Here is an 11,785-nt window from a genome sequence, read left to right on the forward strand (position 1 = left end):
TCTCTCCACAACCTCTCCAGCATTTGTTATTTTGTGTTTTATGGATTAATGCTAGCCTTGTTGGGGTGAGATGATATCTCATTGTAGTATTGATCTATCTGCGTTTCTCTAATGACTAATGATCGTGAGCATTTCGTGTGTCTGTTAGCCACCCGAATGTCTTCTTTGGTGAAGTGCCTGTTCATATCCTTTGCCTATTTTTTAATTGGGTTATCTGTCTTTTTGTTGTTGAGGTTTTGCAGTATCTTGTAGATTTTAGAGATTAGACGCTGATAGGACTTGTCATAGTCAAAAATTTTTTTCCAGTCTGTAGGTTGTCTTTTGACTCTTTTGGTGAAGTCTTCTGATGAGCATGTGTTTGATTTTTAGCAGTTCTCAGTTATGTAGTCTCTCTTCTGGTGCTTGTGCATTGTTACTTATGGTTTGTATTCTGTTTATGCCATGTATTAGGGCTCCTAGCATTGTCCCCATTTTTTCTTCCAAGATCTTTATTGTTTTTGATTTTATATTTAGGTCTTTGATCTATTTAGAGTTAGTTTTTGTGCATGGTGTGAGGTATGGGTCTTGTTTCATTTTTTGCAGATGGATATACAGTTATGCCAGAATCACTTGTTAAGGAGACTATCTTTTCCACAGTTAATGGACTTTGGGCCTTTGTCAAATATCAGCTGCTCATAGGTGGATGAATTTATGTCTAGATTCTCATTTCTGTTCCATTGGTCTATGTATCTGTAGCTGTACCCATACAAGGCTGTTTTGACTACCGTGGCAGTATAATTGTTTCTAAAATCAGGTAGTATGAGGCCTCCCACTTTGTTCTTCTTCTTCAGTAATGCTTTACTTCTCCAGGGCCTCTTCCTTTCCATATGAAGTTTGTGATTTTTTTCTCCATCTCATTAAAAAATGTCAGTGGAATTTGCATTGAGATTGCACTGTATCTGTAGATCGCTTTGGGTAGAGTTGACATTTTCACAATGTTGAGTCTTCCTATCCATGAGCAAGGTACGTTTTTCCATTTATGCGGGTCTCTTTTGGTTTCTTGCAGTAGTGTCTTGTAGTTTTCATTGATTAGATCTTTTATGTCTCTGGTTCAATTTATTCCTAAGTATTTTATCTTCTTGGGGTCTATTGTAAATGGTATTGATTTGCTGATTTCCTCTTCGAAGTTTTCTTTGTTAGTGTAAAGGAATCCAACTGATTTTTGTATGTTTATCTTGTATCCTGAAACTTTGCTGAAATCTCCTATTAGTTCCAGTAGTTTTCGTGTGGATTCTTTGGGGTTTTCTGTGTATAAGATCATATCATCTGCAAATAGAGATACTTTGACTTCTTCCTTACAGATTTGGATGCCCTTTATTTCTTTTTCTAGCCTAATTGCTCTGGCTAGGACCTCGAGCACAATGTTGAATAAGAGTGGTGATAAAGGGCATCCTTGTCTCTTTCCTGTTCTCAAGGGGAATGCTTTCAGACTCTCTCCATTTTGGATGATGCTGGCTCTTGGTTTTGTATAAATGCCCTTAATTATGTTGAGGAATTTCCCTTCTATTCCTATTTTGTTGAGAGTTTTTATCACAAATGGGTATTGGACTTTGTCAAATGCCTTTTCTGCATCGATTGATAAGATCGTGCGGTTCTTGTCTTTAGTTTTATTGGGTTTGATGGATTACATTGATTGTTTTTCTAATGTTGAACCATCCCTACATACCTGGTATAAATCCCACTTGATCATGGTGAATTTTTTTTTTTGATATGTTGCTGAATTCTATTGGCTAGAATTTTGTTGAGGTTTTTTGCGTCAATGTTCCTGAGGGATATCTGTCTGTAATTTGCTTTTTTTGTGGTGTCTTTTACCTGGTTTTGGTATCAAGGTTATGCTGGCTTCATAGAATGAGTTTGAGAGTATTCCGTCTTTAATTGTAAAAATATTTTTAAATTTAGTGTATAGCTTACAAAGTATTAAGTTTATTGAATACGTAAGATGGTTAAATGAGTTTATTATTTTATGCATTTAGTGAATTATACTAATTCCAGTTTCTTGTTTGACATAAGATATTGGTATCAACTGATCATAAAATCTTAATGCTATATGCAATTTTAGGAATCATTTAGGAATCATGATTTTAGAAACCATTTTCCAAACAATCCTAGAGAATTTCTTTTGCAGGAAGTAGGTGGCTATTCTTTCTCTTTGTTGGGTAGCTTGCTACACCACCTACAATCCTATTCTCTTGCACCTTTTAGAAAAGTCTTTCTTCGTATTTACTTGAAGTCTTTCTCCCCACAAATATTTAGACTTTTACTAGAAGAGACTAAAACAAATTCATTTCATGTTTTACAAGAGATAATTTCAAACATTTGCAAACTGTTACAAATACTTTTTTTTTCCCTTCCTTCTTCCAAAATAGGTGGCTTAATATCTCTCATGTTTTCTAATATGGCAAAATGTGAATATCTTTTACCCATCTGATCAGATTCTCCAGTACCCATTTATTCTTTCAAGAAATATTTATTGTCTGTGTATTCCGTACTGTGAATACACAGGCTTCCTGTGATAAAATGTGCACATAAATGTAGTTCATGCTCTTTTTCACCTCACAGTCTAGTTGGGAGACAGACATTGAAAATCATTGCATCAGTTCATATATAGTTACATATTCTTATACACGATCTAAAGGAAAATGGCAGAGTCCTGTCTTAACACAGTGGTACACACAAAAGACTCACCGTACTAAACATTACACTAGCTTGTATAATCAATTTGGCTTCAACATTGTATTTCTACTCTCACATCCTAAGTTACATTAGCTTTTTTTACAGCAGCATTAAGATATTGATAGTTACGGTTCAATAATATTTAAGTTCAGTTTTTTAATATAAAAATAACTTCCAATGAACTTATTAATTCTACCTTCCAATTCACATGTTACCATATGATTACCTATAAAAAACCAGAAAAATAAAAACAAGCAAATAAACAACCCTCTTCCCCTAACAAATAAACAAAGCAAAACCTGGCAGGTGTTTCTGATTTTTCATGGATTTTGTTGAATTATTGAGGTAGAATTTAAGTGAAATTTGAGGCCTAGGTATATGGAAGGGGAATAACATGCTATTTAAGTTGACCATGGCAATCTTTGCAAGGTGTCAGCTTGGATCGTAACAGAAAATCAGTGTTTGTACTTCTTTGCTAGAGGTCCACAATAAGCCGTAGTGCAATGACTTATTGTTTTCATCCAGCTGAGAAAAGTCTCTTTTCATTCTTTTTCCAACTTGGTAATTATAGAATGCTCAAGAAAAGCCTAAGGTAGAAAATGTATTGAACTAGATAGAACTTAGCAATTTAAGGAAAACTGCTGTTCTTGTCTTGTAAAAATGAAAAAGATGATTGAAACTTAAGACATTAAGAGGCAAAAGAAATTGAATTCTCAAGATTAATTCTTTAAAAGACCCAAGGAGCTAGTTCTGCTTTTTTTTTTTTTCTTTTCTCCTTTTAAAGAAAAGTTTTAGTTGTAACTTGCTAAAAGAAAATGAAATCTTCAAATGTTATCACATAAGGGGGAAAAAACAGTGTCTTGTCTATACACTTATGAACAGACAAAGCCTATTAGAGATAGTTTCCTAGAATTTGTCACTGAAGACGGAAGGAAATAAAAACTATTTCTCACGTTAATAAAATTTCAGATTCAGAATATTATGAATTTACTTCAAAGGACATACTTTATGTAAGAGATGCTATGGTATTGATTAATGTCTACTAGTAGAATAGTAGTTTGCTTTGATCAATTTTTAAGGCCTGAAATAAATATTTAAACAAAATATCAAAATAAAATATATACACTGTCAAATACAAAGTCAATACATTTTCTTATCTAGAACAAATATAGTGATAATGAAAATGTGATAATCAAAAAGATTACTAGGAAAAAAATATATGTATAAAATTGATTTTTTCATTCACACCCTTAACTGTACATTGAAGGCCACTAAATGAAGTAAAATACCTTTCCCTGAGGGTTTCTATGTCTCTCAATTTGCAGAGACCTTCACCTTCTGTTTGTGTACCCTTAAAGGGGGCCACATTTGGCTTATAAGTCAAATTAAAAGTTAATTTTTAAATTACCTGCATCTTTGCCTTCTTTAATAAAACTTTTGCCCAGAATATTCTATGCTGTCTTGACCTGCCTTGCAATGGTTCCTGGATGTGAAACTCACAACCGTGAACTAACAGGAGAATGATTGTGGCAAGAAGAAAATTCAAAGAAAAGTCTACTTAGGCCAGGTTCAGGGCTCATTAATAGCCAAGACCACAAATCTTTATCTAAATACTTTTGACCACGTGGATTTCAAAATGCAATATATAAATATGTGTGTATATATTCTAAAACAAGTAATGCAGTGCACATATCAAATTCAAATATGTAAGACTCCTAATGGCATCTGAGGCAGCACCCGTAATCAAATACATTAATATTTCTGTACTAAAAATTTATTATAATCACACTAAAACCTGTTTCCCTCAATTCCATCTCATAGCGACCCTATAGACAGAGTAGAACTGTCCCATAGGGTTTCCAAGGCTGTAAATCTTTATGGAAGGATACTACATCTTTTCCTGCAGAGCAGCTGGCGAGTTTGACCCACAGACCTTTTGGTTAGCAGCCAAGTGCTTAACCGTTGTGCCACCAAGGCTCCTTCATAGTCACACTACAAGGGATAAATAAGAGTTATAGATCACATGGAGCCCTTGGGTGGCACAAACAGTAAGGCGCTTGACTACTAGCTGAAAGGTTGGTGGTCTGAACCCACCCAGAGGAGCCTTAGAACACAGGCCTGGAGACCTACTTTCGAAAAGGCATGGCCTTGAAAACGCAATAGAGCAGTTCTACTCTGCACACTCCAGGCAACTAAAAACAGCAACAAGAAGATAGAACGCATTACCGCAGTTCCAATTCTGTTTACAAATTAACCAAATCTAAAAAATACATATATTGGATTTTCAGAGCTTTATATATTTGTTTATTGTGGGTAAAGTACCATGGATCTGTATTCACAAAAATACTTACTGGGGATCTAACATGGTTCTGGCTACCCATTAGACATGGAAAACAAACGTGGGGCAGTGGGAAGGATAAATTGAGCTTTTCAGTTTTACACAAGTTTTAAGAATTGTGGGGTTCTGATCTATGCAGGAAAGAATTGTCTCTGGGGGAGTACAATGTGAGGAGGCCACAACTCCATCAAGGGAGAGGGCATCATCGCTTCCTCTGCCTCCCTTACCACTTCAGAAGCTCTGACTGGCAATCACCTTACAGCATTATGAATATTTATATTCACTCTCTCTCTCTCTAGACTGTGAAATCGTTGGAAGCAGGAGTTATGTTTTATTCACATTTATATTCTCTGTACCCAGCCTGTTGTCTGCAGTATAAAAAGTACTAAATATGAATTAAATAAATAAACAAATAAATGTAATTTTGTTCAAATTTTGGTGAAATAAGCCAAAGCACTTAATGATCCTCAATTTCATGTAGCAGATTATATTAAAATATCTCTTCAGTCTGTATGAGAACGTTTATTAAGAACATATAAACTCGTTAGATACAGGTGCAGATGTGGCAAGCAAATACAAGGCTGAATTCTTGATAAGTCTCTAGTAGGGAAGACATTGTGAATGCAGCCAAAAAAAAAAAAAAAATTGAGTATTGGGTATGCTCAATAAAATGCGAATTTTTATTTAAAATGAATGAATATTTCCTGCAGAAATTAAATGGATTATTCCTAGCTTCTGCTTTTCTTATCTTTTAAATAAAAACAAATTCATGACTATGTCTATATCATCGATTTGTAAAAAAATTTTAAGAGCAAAATGGTGTCAAGCCAATTTTATTTCACATTGGAGCTCAGGGAACAGAGTAAGAAAAACAGGTTGGAAAAAAAAACTACAATATAAGATGCTTTTGGGTATGTTGAGAGGTTGGAAACAGCATACACTAAGAGGAGCAGCCCTTTAGATGATGTAAATTAATGTTGTATAGAAGAAATACGGTGAAAATTAAATATACATAGTGGTGGGAGTGCGACAATGTGAAAGGATTTAACAAGATCAAAGCCCATTGCAACAATCTGGGCATAAGTATTAAGGGCATAGTGCAGTTAAAACTTGGATCTATTAGTTGTGTTCTATTTTTATTTAATTTATAGGATTTCATAAGGCAGCATTTTAAATAATCCAATAAAATGTGTCCTTAAAACTAAAAACCATAGTTATCTTGAGGATATACCAAATTTCACCTGAAAATGACTGTGCCAATATGGATTAACACAGATTTTCAAATTTTGAAATAAAAATTATATTGCAATGATTTCAGAAAAATTAGCATCCTAGGAGTAGAATGATACCAGAGCAGCAGTACTGGAAAAATCACACACACACACACACACACACACACACACACACGTGCACACAAATCAGAAGCTCGCTCCTTGCAAAATTTGGGCCATCCAGATGCATAGGCAGTTCTGTACAGGAGAAGAATTGTGATACTCAGCCAAACTCACTCATCATCCTGGTTTCAGGAGCTCTGTCTGTTCACAGCTGATGTCAAGCTAGTGAAAATGTCCTGGGAAGTACCATTAGGTCACAGGATTTAAGAAAGGAGGGTGAGCACTGATTAAGGTGGGCCCATGGTCTAAGAGACTAGTTTAAATACCTTGTGGTGTTGCCTTTTGATTAACCGACACTGAACCTGGCTGTGACCAGATAAGAACTAGGCAAGACTCTAGGTAAAACCAAGTGCTGTGATGCTCAGCGACTTAATGAATCCAATGAGCGTGTTACGGGTACCACTAGCATAGGTCCTTTATAGTCAGAAGAAGGAAGAGAATAAGAGAGCATGTCTAGGAGTCCCTGGGTGGTGAAAACAGCTAATGCTCTTGGGTGCTAACCTAAAGGTTGGAGGTTCAATTCTACCCAGAAAAGCCTGGCAATCTACTTCTGAAAAATCAGCCATTGAAAACCCTGTAGAGCACAGTTCTAGTCTGACACACATGGGGTGGCTATGAGTCAAAGTTGACACAATGGCAGCTGGAAAGGAAGAAAGAAGAGTAACTACTCTTTTGGTTTTCATGATGAAACCTGATAGATGGTTTATGTCTTCCTTGGGCTGCAAGCTCTTTTATGTTTTCATATATGGGATTACTATTATTATTATTCAGTTTAAATTGATAGTTCTCCCCAGACCTTCCTTGATCTACCTCTAAGAATCTACCTCTAAGATCTACCTCAGCTCCTGGGTGGGGGCTATTTTTGTTCGATTTTTTTTGTTGTTGTTTCATTTTGGGCTGTTTTTAATTTCTCACTTTCTCTTGGCCACTAAAAGAGAAAGCTGATGTTTAACAATGTAAACATTTTGGAGTTATAGAGATATAAAGCATGTGTGCTATAAATTGCCAACAAAATTTTATCTAATGGATCTAAAAACAAAAATTTCTGGCAAACAACAGAAATAAAAAAGGAGAGAGAGCAAAATAGGCAGAGAGAGATCAGCAAGAAACATAGCTGGGAAATCTTTTAAGACTAGGATGGTCTGTCTCTTTTATTGCACACATTATCTGTCTTGCTCATTCTCATGTTAAAAAAAAAAGGAAAAAAATTGCCTTGAAGAAAAGGAAGGACTAAGAACAACTGAGGATCTGTGTTGAGGAAACAAATCTCATTTTACGATGCTATGGAAGGACATAGTAGAGCATAGAAAAAAATTTGTTTTTACACTTGACATGAATATCTATATTATTTAACTAAATATAGCTCTTTCTGGAACCAGCCTTTGTCCTTTCTACCTCCATTAGTGTTTATACCATTGCCACACAACTCCCCAAACCATAAAGTCAGTTTATTATTTTTCCAATGTGTTTCAATCTTACTTTTTGAGCAAGAAAGGGAATAGAACTCCAGCAGAATTTATAAAAGGTATACTATAGCTACTTTCAACAGTATAGGGAAGAATGAAAGGAAGGGAAGAAATGAAGGCTAACTCTGACAGAAATGAGGTGAAATGTGCTTCTATCACTACTCCATCCGTCTCTTTAGTTTTTTTCTTACTTATTATTAACATTTTGCACTTATTAATGAAGAACCTGACCTCATGCTGCCTTTCAGCTGACTAAAACCTTCTTACTGCACTTCAGGTAGGGTTATCTGACCCCAAAGTGCCCTATGTCCTAATTTTTTTCCTGTTATCCCTGTCTAGCTATAATTGATAATTTCCTGAGGGTATATTAAGAAATATGAGAACAAATTAGATAATTTCCTTTATTTTCTTAGTAGTACTTTTGTACTGGAAACCCTGGTGGCATAGTGATTAAGATCTCAGCTGTTAACCAAAAGGCTGGCAGATCGAATCCACCAGGCACTCCTTGGAAATTCTATGGGGCAGTTCTACTTTGTCCTATAGGGTCACTATGAGTTGGAATCAACTCGGCGGCCATAGGTTTTGGTTTTCTTTTGTACTGGAAGTCAAGGAAGTGATAATCTCATCTTAACATGTCATAAATATTATTGAATATTGGATTTTTTTCATACTTGCCATGTCTTCTATTAAACTCAGTATATATAATTTACTTGAGTTTTATCAAATGTTTAACCACACATCAGGTAGTTGTCCATGCCAAGAGGAAATAAAGGATGGTAGGCAGAAAAGGTTGAATGAATATTCTTATTAATGGTTATGATTGGAGTTTCCAGCTGATAGAATATACAAATAGACAATGGTCATTTGTATACTCTGTATAGAATCCCGACCCAGAATCTGCAGTAACCAGTCTAGGAAGTCAACTACAAACTCTGCAGCAATCAGACCCAACTGGTCAGGACCTAAACAATAACCACCAGCTTCGCTAATTGTTGTTCCCACTTCCAATTTAGGACAAAGCAGAAAAATGTAATATGCTCCCCAACTCAAACAGTCACATAGGATGTTGTACTTCCAGTTAGCTTACTTCCAGCTTCCCCCTGTCAACAAGCTCCAACCTGGGCATACCTGAAGCTTTCCCAATTTTCATTATAAATCTTTTACAAATGCACAATGACAATAATATAAGATCTAAAAGTAAAACAAAGCTGAAATCCTCTGCTAATATTCAATCTTGCCCCAATAATCACTGATGTTGACCCAACAAACAAACCCTATCTGAGGCTTTCTGGGGAAAGGAGAATACTAGTTTCTCCCAGAAGATAATGTCCCATTATCTTAGAACATTAAAATGCTATTTAAACTTTAGGAGGAGATTTATTAATTAGCTATGAGATAGACATTAGAAGAGAAAAAAAAGGGCTACCTAGGGAGTTGATAATTACATATTTGTTGTTATAGTGAAAGGAATATTTGAAGAGTTAAATTTTAAGTATTTTTATTTAAAAAGTTCAAAGGTCTTCAAGGAGATTGCTCAGAGAACCAGAGAGAAAGGACACGGTTGACTCCATGACAATAAGGGAAATTTGGAAAATGAAATTGACAACTTTTCTTGAAACTAATAGAGAACTGAAGTTACAAAGCAACAAAATAATATGAGACCTGGAGACAGATAGGTCCAAGTATTTGCTTACCTGAAGCATGACAATTGTGAATTTTACCTGAACTCTGAGATCCTGGAAAACAGGAATGGTTAAAGAAATCCCCTAACTGCATTTTCCAGAAAATGGTTTACTGCAAAGAACTTACGTTTTCCAGATGACTCAAGGGTGCCCCTTGTTAACCTAAGGCAAGGCCAGACACAGACCCTACAAATTCCAATTCTTTGGCTTACAAATGATGAGCCAAACAGTTTGTCCCCACTAATCAATCAGAACAAAATGTTTGCTAACCAAACCTTGGTTAAGTTTCTCTTTCCCCCAAGTCCCTGAGCTTTGACCCACCGTCAGTCTGAGTGTTCTGTACGTTTCTGTAATGATCTCAAAACCCACATGGTATAAGTCACTATTATGCTTTCGAAATACATATGTACAAGCACTCATGATATGAACTTAGAAATAGAAATATGTCTACATTTGTGAAGCTCTCTAACATTAACTATAAGTCATTAGAAACCTGTAAGTCATAAGAAAGTTATTAAGAAAATTTCTAAACATAGACATAGAAACATAGAAGCATGTGAAATCTGTAAAGAACATAAACAACCTTTAAGTTCACACTGACCTGGTATCTTAGGCATCTAATGCTGCTATAACAGAGATGCCACATGTGGATGGCTTTAACAAAGAGAAGCTTATTCTCACACAGTCCCGTAGCCTAGAAGTCCAAATTCAGGGCATCAGCTCCAACGGAACGCTTTCTCCGTCGGCTCTGGAGGAAGGTCCGTGTTATCAATCTTCCCCTGGTCTCTGCACAGGAACCTCAGATCCAAAGGATGCCCTCTGCTCCCGGCACTGCTTTCTTGGTGGTATGAGGTTCCCATGTGTCTCTGCTCACTTCTCTCTTTTATATCTCAGTAGAGATTGGTTTAAGATACTATCCAATCTTGTATACCTCATAGGTATAACTGCCGCTAATCTGCCTTATTACATCATAGAGTTTACAACACATGAGGAAATCACATCAGATTACAGAATGGTATACAATGCTGAGAATCATGACCCAGCCAAGTTGACAGATATTTTTTGGGGACACAATTCAATCCATGACAGGAGACATGTTGTAACACAGAAAACATAACATAAATCTAAACAACCTCCCTAATCTTTAACCTTGGAGAGAAGATGCATCATTCGGTTACTTTCTAAATCTGGAGAAAAGACATAACATTCTAGTCTTTGATGTCACACTGGCCCTTGTCGTGTGGAACCAAGGTGACAAACCCACATATAAACCCTAAATTTCCGCTTACTCACTGAAAGAAGGCATAGATGGAACTGAGATTCTGTCCACCGACACTGACCTTGGACCCTATCTACGAGGGATCTCCGCCAAGTTTGAGCCATGGTTAAGTCTTCCTCCAGAGACCTTTCGTTAAAGGTAAAAGCCTAAAGTCTAGAGATTTGAACTCTAACCTTTACAGTAACACTGTAATTGCAATTGTAAATTCTGATTCTCTGGTTCTAAATGAATGTTGTGAAGATTTACCTGCATGCTTTGCCATGACTACCTTTCAATAAACTAAATGAGTTTATTATGATAAACCTAAGTATCTGTCTATTAATTTTCTAAGATAAAATCCTATGCAACACTGGCCAACTTACCACCCCCCTTGAAGGGACCCTCTTGGAGAGCAGACTGGCTTCAGTGTAAAACATTCTCTGATTTACTTTCTGATCAAGCTGCCGTTTTATCCCATGTCCCAATTACTGGTTATTTCTAGCCCTGTTTACTCTGATGTCTATAAAAGAAAACTCTTTTTTTAATATATATATATATATTTTATTGTACTTTAGGCGAAGGCTTACAGAACAAATAGTTTCCCATGAAACAGTAGTACACATGTTGTTTTATGATATTGGTTAACAACCCCAGAACATATTAACCCTCTAACTTCTCAACTTTTTTTTTTTTTTTGGTGAAAGTACACATAGCCAAAGATACACTGTTTCAAAAATCTCTACATATACAGTTCAGTGACATTGACTACGCTCTTCCAATTATGCTGTTATTCTCACTTAAGATGAAGGCTTACAGAACAAAATAGTTTCTCATTTCACAGTTACTACAAATGTTGCCCTATGACAATGGTTAACAATCTCACAACACATCAACTATATCCTTACTCAACCTTGGGTTCCCTATCACCAGCTTCC

This window comes from Trichechus manatus, unplaced genomic scaffold (assembly GCF_000243295.1).
Source record: "Trichechus manatus latirostris isolate Lorelei unplaced genomic scaffold, TriManLat1.0 scaffold00013, whole genome shotgun sequence".
Lineage (NCBI taxonomy): Eukaryota > Metazoa > Chordata > Mammalia > Sirenia > Trichechidae > Trichechus > Trichechus manatus.